The sequence below is a fragment of the Pipra filicauda genome, unplaced genomic scaffold (assembly GCF_003945595.2).
Source record: "Pipra filicauda isolate LSUMZ 115617 unplaced genomic scaffold, ASM394559v2 scaffold892_size57556_pilon, whole genome shotgun sequence".
NCBI classification, from domain to species: Eukaryota; Metazoa; Chordata; class Aves; order Passeriformes; family Pipridae; genus Pipra; species Pipra filicauda.
In genome coordinates this window covers 9,960-21,345 of record NW_024105078.1, presented here as the reverse complement: position 1 = coordinate 21,345, position 11,386 = coordinate 9,960, and the positions used below count along the sequence as shown (strand labels likewise).

Sequence of the window (11,386 nt, the reverse complement as noted above, 5' to 3'; positions counted from 1 at the left end):
GAGTCCCAGCCTGCCTTCTCAACTTTTTAGTGGTGGTCACTGGGTTCCTCTTCTCATAATTTTGTGCTCAAAGAAATGTTATTATTCATCCCCCACCTCATTCACTGCTTACCTCTTGAATTTGATCTAGAAACTCTGCAAATGATGAACTGTATATTCATCTATTTCTGTGCTTTAAACAAAATAAACTACCATTCAGTGCCTTGTTTATCTAGGATCCTAACTCTGAGAACAGCATGAAGTTATAGGGAAGGAAAAATGTCCCAGCACAGCAGCACTGCCAGGGAGCACCAGTACTTTGTTTTATCAGAGCTGCTCTTTTTCTACTTCCAGGTCTCCTTCGGAGCCCACGTTCAGACCACCATCAGCTGGCTCTGCCTCCCAGTTTGAGCAGCACAGCCCAACAGAGTCCCCCATGGCCCCGGGCCCCACATCCCCCCTGCTCTGCAGAGCAGCCCCCCCAGCTCAGGGGCTGTGGGGAGCACGGGCAGGGGGTGCAGGAAGGGCTGCTCAGGCCAGCACAGACGTGTTCCCCTGGGGAAAGGCTCTGTGGGGAGATGGGATGTGCCAGGAGAAGAGCAGGACACCCTGTGTGAGCAGAGGGACCATGGGAAGAGGCTGCCCTGGCCCTGTAGCTGCAGGAGCTGCCTGAGGAGCTCAGGGCCGATTCTCTGCTGCTGGGCTGGGGAGCGGGGCTGGCCCTGGGGCTGCAGGAGCTGCCTGAGCTGATGATGTGCTGAGCATTGCAGCCCCAGAGGGCCTGTCCCTGAGCTCCATGGCCTCCATGGCCTGCTGCAGGGCCAGCCCTGAGTGTGCTGCTCTGCTGGGCTGGGGCAGGGGCAGGGAGATGGGGGGACCAGGGAGGGGCTGGACTGGGCAGTGCCAGGGAGGGGAAAACCCCAATTTTGAGCTGAAGGGTGTGAGTGTGCAGGGTGGGGGCTCTGCAGGGCTGAGGGGCCTCCAGCCCCTGGCAGTGGCAGCAGGAGCCAGGCAGACACTGCCCCTGCTGCCAGGAACTGGGGGTGTGTGCAAGGGAAAGACTCCTGTCTCTGCACAGCCCTGGGGGTGTGAGCAGGGCAGGAGCCCAGCTCAGCTCCGGAGCCCTGTCAGAGCCCTGACACTTCTGGGGTGACTCCAGGAACAGCCTTCACTGGCCCTGGGACATTCATCTCCCCAGCCTCGCACACATCCCCTGCAAATGGCCCTGTCTCCTCCATCACCCTCCTCTGCCTTTCTGGCCTGGCCCTTTCATTCCACACCAGCGAAGCAGCCTGGGCACCATCTCACTTGGGCACTCAGAGGGCTTCTGGGACCAGGACTGGTGCTGTTCTCCAGAACATTTGTCCCTTTTCTCATGGCACAGGGCACAGCTCGCTGGTATGACAACACTGCCAGGGACACATACCTTGGAGAGACCTTTGACAGCAAAAATAGGGAGAGGAAGAACAAAAGAGGTAAAATTAGAGATACAAAATCTGTTCAAAAATTCAGCTGCTCCTCTGAACAATATTTCTTCATTTGAATCATTGGTAGGAAATTTATTTTGATAAGTAGCTGTACAAACCTGTTCATACAGTGAGTGAATCAGGTCACAGAATATGGATTTGGTTTTTCAGTGAAAAAAACTATGAAAAAATTATAAAAATTTATACAAATTAAAAAAAAAAATAACCCTTTAAATGTTGGACAGGAAGCCTTGAGCAATTTCTGCAGAGGTTTCCACTCTCTCCTAAAATCCACACTCGTGGTTTCAGGCCATGATTTCCCAGAGCAGTCCCAGAGCTGGCCACTGCCCAGAGATGCCCTGGGGCAGCTCCAGTGCCCAAGTGGGACAAGTGGCCCAGGGTGTGTGGGAGCCCTTTGGAGCAGGAGCTGGTGGGCAGGAAGGGCCCATCTGGGGAGGGGCAGGGAATCCCCCCCCGCAGCCCTGCTGCCCAGGCTGAGGAGGGTCCTCTCCAGCCCCCAGCACATCGTGTGCCCTTGGGGGCTGCGCTGCCAGGGCTGTTCCCAGGAACTGACTGGCCAAGGAGGGCAGGCAGATGCTCAGGGGTCCTGAGGGTCATCACAGAGCTGAGCCCATCCAGATGAAAGATTTGGGGAGGTCAGGAGGAACCTGCACAAAAGGGATAAGACAATTGGGGAAGGAAAGAAAGGCTTGGCCAACAGATCAAAGATTTCATGAGGTAAAACCAGGTGCAGTTAAGGCTGAGGGTGCTGCAGCACCGCCTGTGCAAACATTCCTGATGGGCCTTTCCCCTTTTTGTAATCTCAAGCCCCAAAACTACCTAAAAGTGCTGCCCCTCCCACTGGAAGGAATCCACTGCTCTACTCCCAGCCTCAATCTGACCTTGAAGGCAAAGCTCAAACCCAGAAGTCCAGATTCTTATTTGTACTCCAATGCCCACCTCTATCCAAACCTGCACTGTCAGTGTGAAAATTCAAGCTTTAATCTTGACCCAGCCCAAAACCCTCTTCCCCTAATCATGAACCAGACACTGCCAGCAGAACAACAACCCCCCCTCAGCTTCTGCCCAATCCCCACCCTGAGCTCTAAAGCCCAAGCCCTGACCATTAAGCCCCCCCACAGCCCCTGGGAGCAGGGCAAGGACCTGGAAGGCCCCGGAAGGCCCCGAGCAGGTCCAGGGGGTTGGCAGAGGAACGGGAGGTGCCCTGTCCCTGCTCAGCCCGTGGCACACAAGGAGCAGAGGGGCGGCAATGCCAGCAGGAGTCAGCGGTGCCTCAGGATCTCAAGGGGGCCCAGGGCTGGCAAGGGGCTGCCAGGTCACCTCTGCCCCAGCCCTGCCAGTCAGCAGCAGCCTCGGGCACCAAGAGTCAGGGGAGCCATCTGTGCACAGCCCTGAGAGCTGCCCCAGCTGAGAGTCACTCTCAGGGGCCCTTAGAGGAGGACCCTGGGCAACTTGGTGCAGTCAGTGCCTGCCCTCAGTGGGGCCCAGCAATGCTTCAAGGCACTTGGAGTTTGGCTTCTGACTTCTTCAGCAGCTTCTTCAATCTTCTCTCAGGACCTCAGAATCATGGGCTGGGCTGCAAACACACCATGGAGCTCATTAGATTCCAGAAATCCCTCAGGATCTCTTTATCTTCCTTTAATTGTCTTCAAGGCAATTTCAAAACAAGTCTTCAAAGTTTTTACTTTTTTTTTTTAATTCAAGGATGGATATTTTGTAGTTCAAAGAAGAGGTGACAGAAGTGTTCTCCAAGTGATCTTGATGTTGAGTGTCTCCTCAGGAGATGCACACTGACCCTGTATGATCAACCTTGCTCCTCACCCCCCAACCTCACCAGTTCTGACATGGCCCATCTTGGACTGACAGCTGATGCAACTCCAAACACACTGTGGGACCCATTAAAACACTGAAAACCAAATTATTTTCATTCCTTTAATTGTCAAGTCTTCAAGACTTCTAGAGCTAATTGGAGTTGTTTTGTAGTTTAGCTAAGGAGGATGACTTTAAAGTGAAAGTCATGAAAAATATATATTTTTGATGAAAGAAAATGATTTAACAGATCCTTGGGATGCAAGAGGGTCAGGGCACAAACGAATTGGATCCAAAGATAAGGGGACAAAAGACATTACTAGCAATTAATCATTGACCAATGGAACAGTTATCAGGTGATTCAATAGCATGTGCTACAATTTTAACAGTGACTGAATTATAGATTCACAAGAACAACATTCCCACCACAGTCAATTCACACCCACACCCAGGCAGAGATGTGTGGACACATCAAGAGCTGGCTGTGGAAAGGTCCCTCTCCCAAATTCTCCTTGTTGTCAGGGAAACACTGCCACAAATCCCTTTTTTTTCCCCATCAGACAAGGGTCACAGCTGGAGGAGTGTTTGTTGAGGGGGATCAGAATTGTCCTGGGCACCAGCGAGGGTCTTTGGAGTGTTGGAAACTGGAGGGTTCCCGAGCTGGGAGAGGCTGCCAGAGGTGTCCCACTGAGAGGGAGGTGCTGGGGAGCTGCCAGGGCCTCCCTCAGCCCCGCTGGGTGTGGGCTCCCAAGGGGACTGGCTTTAGTGATCTGCTGAATTTCCATCCTGGTGTCAGGAATGACTGGAGTTTCCAAACTATTTGGGAATTGTATCCAAACTGTTCCATTTGGGTTCTGATTCAGTCAGGGAATATTCCAAGGTTTTCATGGGATGACTGATTATCCTGTGTTCCCCAGCTCTTACACCCATCCCAGTCAGCTGGATGGTTTATTGACAATGTGTCCCGAGGGGCGGCACCTCCGATGCCATAGAAACCCCTCCCCCTGGATTAGGAAACCTTTGGAATTCAGGAGCTGTTCCAGTGGAGCATGACAATGAACAGCAATTTCCCTAAAGCCCAGAGCCCAGCAGAACAAAGGCAGGCCCCATCAGTGTCAGAGCAAAGGTCCCCCATCCCTGTGTCCCTGTGGCCGCTGAGGCGGCAGCGCAGGCCCGAGGCGGTGCCGGGTCCCGGTGCAGCCGGGGCAGAGCGGCGGCTGCGCGAGCGGCAACCCCGGCGGTGAGTGCGGCAGCCCCGTGGGAGCGGCGGCTCCGGGCACAGACGCCGGCGGCAGCCGCTGTGGCTCGTGGAACCGAGTGGCCATTGGGACACTGCAGGGCCTGCTGGAATCCAGGGGCCGGTGGGACACTGGGGAGCCTCTTGGAGCCAAGGGAACCCTGGGATATTCTGGAACATCGTGGAATCAAGGAGCCATTGTGACACTGCAGGGCCTCAAGGAACCAAAGGAATCCTGGAGAGATAGTGGAAACTCATGAAATCATCAGGGCCATTGTGACACTCCAGAACCTCATGGAACCAAGGGTCCGTTGTGACACTGCAGGGCCTCATGGAGCCAAAGGAACCCTGAGAGTTTTTGGAATCTCATGGAATCAAGGGGCCGTTTCTGGCAGGATGCTCTGCTCTGATAATACCTAAAAACTGGTCAGAATGCAAACAATGCAAGCTCTCTGTAGTGAGTTCCTGCTGGTGTCAAGGTGCTGATTTTAATGTTTAATTATGCTAAACCTTAAATGGTTCCTGAAACTTCAGACACACATCCTGCTTTCTGAAGCAGGATTTGACAGATGAGCTGCTCCCTGGCCTTGAAATACATGTGACAGTCAAACCCTTGATAACTATAAAAGTCCCATCCAACTGTCATGTGGCAGATTCTTCCACAGACTTCTTTGAAGTGTATGGAGCTTGTCCCATGAAGCAGGGACAGCTCTTCATGGTCACTGTCCAGAGGTTAAGTGAAAGAGAGAGAACTACCCCCTGTCATTGTGGGATGAGTTATCTCAATGTCTGCTTCAGGATTGTTTCTTTTTGCTGGCTTTGATCTAATACTTTAATAGAATTACTTTGATAGACTGCACTGTCCTATTGTACACTATAGTACTAGGAGGTTTATGCTTTAATACTGTGCAGGAAATAATTCTCTTTAAGGTCTTTCATCTATTCAATTGTGTGATCAATTTTCTGTTCATTTGTCATAATAAACAATTCATTTTATAGAAATATTTCTGATTTGCCATCACTAAAACCTGCAGGACAAAGTGATTGAATCACACCTCTATAATTCCTTCAATCGAAACCAAAATCTGAGTCTGAGATTGGATCCAGCCACCCCCAGGCTCCTCTCTGAGAAGGAATTTAGAAAGCAAGGGGGTCCTTTCTGCACCTCGTAGCTCAACGAGACAGCTTCTGCCATCAACTTTGTCTAAGCCTTCCACCCCCCAGCCCCAAACCGTGACACATGGGCATGTCTTGTCCATGCAGTGCAAACATGGACCCCTGAGCTGGTCATTTGCTGTCCCTCCTTGGAGGGAAGAACAAGCCCAATGGCCTGGGGTGAGAGGCCAGTGCTGGGAGCGGCGCTGGCTGTGCCAGGGCACTGCTGGGTGCCCCCACCCTGAGCACTCCCCCCCTTGTGCTGGTCACTGCTGGTTTCCTCTGCAGGGCGTTGTGTTGGGCACATCCTGGAGAGCAAAGTGGAAAGCAGATTGAAGCTTTGAGGCCCTGGCCTGAGGAGATGCCCCTGCAGGATGGCAGTGCTGCTGCAGAGGTCAGCTCTGTGCCAGCAGTGCCCGTGGCTGTCCCTGCCTGCAGTCCCTGGACAGTCCTGCAGCAGGACTGGGACTGACTTTCTCTGTCTCTACCTCATATTTACTGTTAAATCAAACCTGGACTGCTGACTTTGGCACATGGTCTCCTTTGCAGTTGGATTTGGGCAGAGGTGTCTTTTAATAATGGGAACCTGACAGTATCCATGAGGTTTTACAGTGTGGGAATGGCCACTGGATTCCATGAGGTTCCACAGAGTCACAGGGTCCATTTGGCTTCATAAAGCTCTGTAGTGTGATAATGGACCCTTGATTCCATGAGTTTGCAAAATGTCTCAGGACTCCTTTGGTTCTAGGAGGCCACACATGTCACAGTGGCCCCTTGGTTCCATGAGATTCCACAGTGTCCCAGGAATCCTTTGGTTCCATGAGACCCTGCAGTGTCACAGTGGTATTTGAGTCTCCGAGGTTCCTCAGTGTCACAATGGCCCCTTGATTCTATGAGGGCCCGAAATGTCTCAGGGCTCCTTTGGTTCCATGAGGCCTTCCATGGCACAAGGAACCCTTGGTTCCATGAGTTTCCACAGTCTCCCAGGGTTCCTTTGATTTCATGAGGCCTTGGAGTTTCACAGTGACCCCTCGGCTCCAGGAGGTTCCACAGTGTCCTTGCTGGAACACACATGGCTGTAATGTTGTCACCCCTGCAGAGCTGCCTCCAGCTCTGGGCTCCAGCACATCAGGGACATGGACCTGCTGGAGTGAGTCCAGAGGGGATCAGTAAGAGGATCAGAGGGATGGAGCAGCTCTGCTGTGAGGAAAGGCTGAGAGAATTGGGATTGTTGAGGCTGGAGAAAAGAAGGCTTTGGGGTGACCTAATTGTGGCCTTGCAGTGCTTCCCTTCAGGGAGCCAACCAGAAAGATGGAGAGAGACTTTGGACAAGTGCCTGGAGTGACAGGACAAGGGGCAGTGGCTTCACACTGAGAAAGGGAAGGGTTAGATGGGATATTAGGAAGAATTTCTGGACTGTGATGGTAGTGAGATCCTGGCACAGGTTGCTCAGAGAAGTTCTGGCTGCCCCATCCCTGGAAGTGTTCACAGCCAGGTTGGATGGGGCTCTGAGCTCTGAGTCCAGTGGAAGGTGTCCCTGCCCATGGCAGGGGGTTGGACTGAGATGCTCTTTAAGGTCCCTTCCAACCCAAACCATTCCATGATTCTGTGACTGGTGGAGGATGTGGTGGTCAGAGCCATTGGGCACAGAGACCCCAAAATGATGGAGTTTTCCATTCTGGGTGGAGGAAGGAGGGGGCAGCAGAACTGACACCCTGGACTGCTGGTGGTCAGACTTTGTCCTGTTTGGGAGACTGACTGAGCTGGGTGTGAGTGTGGATGTGCTGTAGGGCGGGAAGGCTCTGCAGAGGGATCTGGACAGGCTGGATCAATAAGGCCAAGTGTCAGGGCCTGCCCTTGGGTCCCAACAACCCCCTGGAACGCCCCAGGCTGGGGGCAGAGGGGCTGGAGAGCTGCTCAGCAGGAAGGGACTTGGGGGTGCTGCTTGACAGGGGCTGGATATGAGGCAGAGTGTGCCCAGGGGGGCAAGAAGGCCAAGGGCATGGTGGCCTTTGTGGAGAAGAGTGTGGCCAGCAGGAGCAGAGAACTGATTGCCCCTCTGTGCTGGGCACTGGGGAGGCCCCACCTGGAGTGCTGTGTCCAGTTCTGGCCCCTCAGTGCCAAAAGGCCCTTGAGGGGCTGGAGCGTGTCCAGAGAAGGGAACGGAGCTGGGGAAGGCTCTGGAAAACATGTCTGCTGAGGGACGGCTGAGGGAACTGGGCTTGTTGAGTCTGGAGAAGGGGAGGCTCAGGGGGGACCTTACTTCTCTCTACAAGGCTATTTGTGAAGTGGCTTGTAATTTTTATAATCTGTGTATATAGATACATATACCTTGTATTTGTGGAAAATAAATCCATTTCATTAAATGTCCGATTTCACCAGTGAGAACCTGCATTAAACTTTGATTGTATTTTGTACTTACTGAGTTTGTAGCATTAATGGTTGGGGATATTGTAGAACTCACATTTGACAACAGGAACAGCAGTAACAGGAGACTTCAGGTATTTGTAGAGGAGATTTTTGGGGCCTGTTTCTTGGTTTTGGGATCACAAAGGCTGATGCTTGGCAAAGATAGAATATTGTTATTGTAGTGTAGGTAACATTTTTATGAATTGAAAGACACCTGTGTTTTCAGCAAGTTTGTCAGTCAAGAACATTAGGACTGTAGGTGAGATCTGTCTGTACCTTGTTTTCAGACAAACCTGGTTTTGTTTTTCCTTTTTTTTTCTTTAAAGGCTCTCACTGCATATTTTTCTTCCAAAGATTCAGATGACTGGTTGGGTGAAAGTCCTTCAGCAAAATTCTGTGCTGTTCGTGCCAGGTATGTTATACTGTGTTGTGGTTTTTTGTTTGTTTTTATGTCCCTTTTTTTTGTTTCTTTTTTAAATTATGTTGGAAATAATTTTCTTCAAAATAAGCATTAAACATTTAAGCTGCAGTGTTTTACCTTGTTGACTTTATTTTCTTTCAAGCTCAGTGCATTTGAAAACTGTTAGTAAGTACTGACTACAGCAATGTTTGTGTCTCCTGCACCTTTGAAGATTTCTATGGTCACTCACATACAACTTTAACAACCTGCAGTGACTGTGGTGACACGTAGGAAAGCCAGGCTGTGCTCTGAGAATTGCCATCTCCTAAGGACATTGTCTAACCACACTTCAGAAATGCTTTTCCTTAGTTCAAGGTATTCATTCATTAGCTAGGGACACTCATAAGCTTTTCCTTTCCAATCAATTGTTTCTACAACAAACTTAAAAATTCTCTTTTTGGTGTAAATTTGACTCTAAAGCCTAAAGCGTTACGAGACATCTTGCTCTCCTCCTTGCAGTACAAACAAATCAGCTTTCTAATGTTTATAATTTGTTTTTACACTCTCAGATTCTGCATTTAGAGCCAGAGGAACACGTTTCCTTTGAGTCAGGTTTTCCCCACTGTGTAATTCAAAGTTGGAGAGCTCGTTTGCCTCCCTGAACTGGTTCCTTTTTGCAGCTTCCCATGCTCAGGTACCTCAGTGCGTGCTCAGGACCTCAAAGCACAAGGTGTCTTCGTGAAGACACCTGTGTCAAGAATCTCAAAAACACTCTTGATAATTTGCTTTTTAAAATTACATAATTGATGGTGATAATTAAAGAATACAGTCATGAACCCCTGCCTGAGTGCAGCTGTTTTCTTTGGATTGGATGAAGCCTTCAGCCCGTTCATGTAGAAAATCGTGGGCCAATTTTGCAAAGCTTTATAAAAATGTCTCTCCAGGTTGTACTAAACCTTTACCTGCAGTGAGTCACTGCTGATGTGCAAGGCAGAATTCAGATAATATTTACAGAGAATGAACGTGTTCAAGATCATGGGTGTCCTGCAGCAAACAGGGCTGTTGTGCAAATGTGTGACAGTGTGTTCTGGAACTGGGTTGTGTAACTGTCTGATGGGATCTGGGAGAACTAAGAGTTGGTGTTTAGAAATGATCTCAGACCTGAAGAACAACGGAGCACATCTGAAATCCCATGGGAATTTTCAGTGTAGAGGGTCAAAACCACAGATATTGCACAGTCTGTGACAATGAAGGCAAGACCAGTCTGAGGATAATGAGGGGACTGAGCCTGTGAGACCCAAGACTTGTGTTCCTGATGTTAAATCCTGAAATGTCTAAAGCTGCAACTTTTAACTGACCTGCTCTTCAAAAAATAGCAAAATTAAAGATTAAAATTAAACCCCGCAGTGTCAGGAGCAGATCTTGGCTGACCTGCATGTTCCATGCTAAATACAAAATTGAGCACTTCAGTCATAATGGTCTGCACCTTTCCTGGATTGCCCTGATGCTGTTTGTGCTGAACAGGTATTACAATAAAGGCAGTTTTACCTGTCCCTTGTTTACTTTTCTGAGCTCTTTGGAGCTGCCTTTTCTTGTAAGAGCAATATATGGTTATCTGTGTTTGTCTGGTGGTAATTTCTCAAGGGATTTGTGTACAGGACGGGGCCTGAATTTCTTGGGTGGTTTGCACAGGTTCTTTGATAACACATTCCCTGATGATACTTGAAAGTTTTTTATAAAATGTCTTTTGTAGCATATGCTGTCATCTGTAATGCTTGGTTGTTTTTTTTTCATTCAGGGATGGGACTTGTGTAATACTCACAGTCTAATGCTTGGTCCTTAGGATTTCTTTATTATTTTTAATTTTAATTCAAGTGTTTTAATATCCCATTTTCCCTGCAGATGTGTGGAGGAATTGATTTGGTCACTGTAAGCAAAATAGCTGCTCTTGGTTGAAGGGCTTGGTAAATTGTTCTTCCTTAAAACCATTTACTTTTTAGCTTTTTAAAAAAAGACCTTCACAAAGGTCTGGCTTTGCACAAAATGATATGTAATGCCAGGATGGTTTTCTGCTTGTTTGGTTTTATTTCTTTTTAAATTAAATTGTGAGCTGATAGACTTCAGATCATTCCTCATATAGTCAAAAAACCCACAACATTGGCAGGCTTGAGTAGAAAAAATAAAATTAATAATTAAAAAATTATTCATCTCTACTGGATGAATACGGGAACAGAATCTTTTCCAGTTTTCTTTAACTAAAAGGAATTTGGTCTTGACCTTTTGTTGTCCCTGCCACATTTTGTGACTTTGGAACAGTTATATCACTGAATTCAGTCCTGAAGCAAAAAAGTGGAATTCATGAATTGGAGGAATTCAGTTTTTAATGCGTGTCCATGAGCTTGGTTTTGATGCTTTTTGGCAAGTATTGAATCTCTTCTACTCCTGGGCTCTGTGAGTTTTATTACTTTGTTCCTTCAGAAGTCTTAAACTGTTTTTCCCACTGCAGGTCTGTGTAGAACAGCAGATTTCTTGCCAGGTTTCTCCTTCCAGCTCTTCCTCAAAACTCTTCCTGTGCCATCCACTGACGCCTTTCTAGCCCCCAGTCATCTGCTCGAATCTCTAAAACATGTGACTCATGTTCCATTTTTATATTCATCTTCACATGACTCCTGAATCTTTCTGTGTGCATTTTTGTTGGTTTTCTCACTGGGTTGTAAATGAGCTGTTGTCACATCTGGTTTCTTGGGTAGGACTTTGGCCTTTCAGTTACACACCGAGTAATTCTTCCCTCCTTTTCTGGTTTGTAATCCTTACCTAAAGGGAGGGGCTGAATGTGAAAGCCTTAATTTACTTGGTGAAACAGTTGTCTACAAAAGAAGTTGCTTCAAACACCAATTGCAAAAGCATCCA

The 11,386-nt window shown here is 48.7% G+C and overlaps 1 long non-coding RNA gene across 1 annotated transcript; it reads left to right on the top strand.

Annotated features, from left to right (window-relative positions):
• The first annotated feature begins 10,268 nt into the window (after positions 1-10,268).
• Positions 10,269-11,137, top strand: LOC120325231. Its single transcript, XR_005567124.1, has 2 exons — positions 10,269-10,440; positions 10,983-11,137. It is a non-coding gene; the product is annotated as an uncharacterized LOC120325231 (long non-coding RNA).
• The last annotated feature ends 249 nt before the right edge of the window (positions 11,138-11,386 follow it).